The sequence below is a fragment of the Myotis lucifugus genome, unplaced genomic scaffold, assembly GCF_000147115.1.
Source record: "Myotis lucifugus unplaced genomic scaffold, Myoluc2.0 scaffold_36, whole genome shotgun sequence".
Taxonomy (NCBI): Eukaryota; Metazoa; Chordata; class Mammalia; order Chiroptera; family Vespertilionidae; genus Myotis; species Myotis lucifugus.
The window spans coordinates 6,964,849-6,968,169 of NW_005871084.1; positions in this window are offsets into that span (position 1 = coordinate 6,964,849).

Consider the following 3,321-nt stretch of genomic DNA (forward strand, 5'->3'; position numbering starts at 1 on the left):
AGGCTGATGGGGGTTAGGGCTGTTGGGGGTAAGCAGACCAGCAGGGGGGCCAGTTGGGGGCAAGCAGGCCATCAGTAGGGAGTCAGTTGGAGGTGATCAGGACAGCGGGGGGGGGCAATTTGGAGTGAGCAGGCCAGCAGGGGGGCAGTTGGGGGCAAGCGGGCAAGTGGGGAGGGGAGGTGGGGGCAAGCAGGCCAGCAGGGGGGGCAGTTGGGGGCAAGCACACTGGCACGGGGGGCAGTTGGGGGTGATCAGGCTGGCGGGGGGGCATTTGGGGGCAAGCAGGCCTGCAGCAGGGGGCAGTTGGGGGCAAGCAGGCCGGCAGGCAGAGTGGTTAGGGGCAATCAGGCAGTCAGGCAGGCAGGTGAGTGGTTACGAGCCAGCAGTCCCGGATTGTGAGAGGGATGTCTGACTGCCGGTTTAGGCATGATCCCTGTAAACTGGCAGTAGGACATCCTTTGAGGGGTCCCAGATTGGAGAGGGTACAGGCCGGGCTGAGAGACACCCCCCCCCCTCGTGCATGAATTTTGTGATCCAGGCCACTAGTACTATTAATAAAAATATAAATATAATAAGCACACAGCTGAAAGATAAGAGCGTCTAGTGCATTATTTGTATGAAGTATGAAACTAAACTGATTTAAGTTGTACAAATCATTTTCTATTGGGTGCTACAATCTGGATAAATATTAGGTAATAATTTATATTGTGGACATTCTCTGCAAAGGCCAATATACAGTGTTATGCTGCTTATTCAGTGGCTTGTTGAGCAAACTTATTTCTTTGTAACTGAATCAAACATAAGAAAAAACAACAAACCTTAAAATAGCTATTCTAAAGGCCACCTGTAGAACTATGGTATTGTTTCTATCTTTACACAGAATCTTATTTACTATATATAATTTAACATTATTATGTGCAGTTTTGGCAATATTTTTGCAATCTACTGCAAGTTGAGCACAAAAGGTTTGGGAGTAATGACAGCTGGAAAAGCCCAGCTCAGGGATGGCAGAAATGTCAATTTGACAATCAGGTATCAGAAAATAACACAGAAAAGCTGAAAACAAAATTGAAGTAGACTGTTCATTTTTTCTACCGTTGACTCTGAATCAACAACAAAACAAGAAAATGAAACCGTCTTTGATGTCCTCGGAGTACATTAAGTTTATAATCCATTTTTAAAAGATGTAAAAACCACAGAAAATTAAATCAGAGAAGGATGAAAGAGATTATCTGAGACTATAAGCCCTCATTTTGCAGATGAAAAACTAAAGCAATGTGAGTTTCATCATTTACCAAAGGTTATAAAGATTTTAAGTTAATAAAATTTTGCTTGTCAGGATAAATTTTAGTTAATTATAAACTTCTCTATGTGAAATATTTTATTCCCTAGCCATGTAGTATGTAGTGTGTGTGTCTATGTGTGTAGCTTAGAAATATGTATATATTCATATTTATTTATATACCAACACATGCATCTTTCCAGCAACTATATATAGAAACATATGTCTTAGTTGTCAATTATAACATTCCTCCAATATTTCTACAATATTTTTAAAAATCACATTTGAGATTAACCATATTTATGCTATTAGAATTCACCCTAAATTTGCAAGTCTATATCTGGAAAATAAACCTATTTAATTACAGATTTGTTTAGTAGTCAGTGTTGGGATGGGAGTGAGGAAGCGTTCCTTTTTGGGTCCTGTTACACATGAAAACAGAAGGAATTCAATTAGGTAAATCTGTTATGGACACTCTAAAACTCAAGCCAGAATGATAGAGCAATGCGACATCAGAGACTTTTAAGCCATGCCTAGACCTTTGTTATAGTACAGTTCTTATTTTCCAAAGTGATCCATGAGCCACTTGACTGAGGAATGCTTCAGTCTTGTGCTAATGATGTAGCTATGACACCTGGGTAGGGATATAAGGAAGGAAAGAGCTGTGACTAGGAATCATCCCAGTTTGCAGTGCAAATCTGAGAACATTGTGACCACGCCAGAAAGGAGATGTAGAGCAAACTTTAATACACAAACATTTATGGAAAATATAATTTGACTTGGGAATACTTTTAAAGGAAGTAATATCTAGGCAGAAACCTGAAGAATGAATGGAAACTATCCAGAAGAGAAATACATGTGCTCTGAGAAGATGGGCATGAGAATGGACCTGGAGGTGAGAGAAAGTTGAGCATGTTAGAAGAACTGAAATATGTCAATCTCTTGACCATTTAGTATACAGAGAATCAGGTCAGCTCATATCAGAAAGGGATTTAGAAACCTGGGGAAGGAGTTAGGGTTTGAGAAAGGAATCTTTTAAGATGGCAGAAATTAAGTCTGTTTAAATATTGATAGGAAAAAGCTGATAAAAATTGAGAAAGAGAAGACTTAATTGACAGATACCATCTCTTTTAGAAGTGTCATTGGCCTTGTGTTCCCATGTAACTAGAGCAAATATTTTCTTTATTTTTCCCTTCTGCTAAGGCCAAGCTTCATGAATGAGTTATCTGCACTCCCTGAATTGTTTTCCAGTAATACATTGCATCCTTACCCCATTTAAATTTCCTACTAACTCTATGCACCCCACTGAACATGCTCTAACCAAAGTAATCAGTAATCTTCTTTTAATAAAGCCAATGGATCATCTACATTACTTATTATATTTGCAGTGATCTTCGATTATGTTGTTCATTACCATCTTCTCAAAATAATCTATTCATAATGCCTGAACATCTGCACCAAGAGATAAGAATGTTAATGACAGAATTTTCATAATAACATCAACCTAGAAGCAGTTCAAATATTCATCAAAATTATAATAGATATATAAATTGTGGTAAATTAATAATGAAAAGGACTGAACTTTAGCCATATGCACCAACATGATGACTATCACAAACATTAATGTTAAGTAAAAAATGCAATACAAAAATATTTCCAATTCTTTAAAATTTCATAGTATTAAACAATACTATGATTAGGAACTCAAGAAGATCATTATGTTACTAGAGGCCCAGTGCACAAAATTCATGCATGGGGAGGGGGATACCTTCAGCCCAGCCTGCACCCTCTCCAATCCAGGACCCCTCGAGGGGTGTCTGACTGCTGGTTTAGACCCGGTCCCGAGGATGGGGCCTAAACTGGCAGTCAGACATCCCTCTCACAATCCTGGACCACTGGCTCCTAATTGCTCACCTGCCTGCCTGCCTGGTCGCCCCTAACTGCCCCCCCCCACCAGCCTGATCACCCCTCACTACCTCTATGTGCTGACCTGATCACCCCCTAAGTGTCCCCCGCTGCTGGCCAGGTTGCCCTCAACT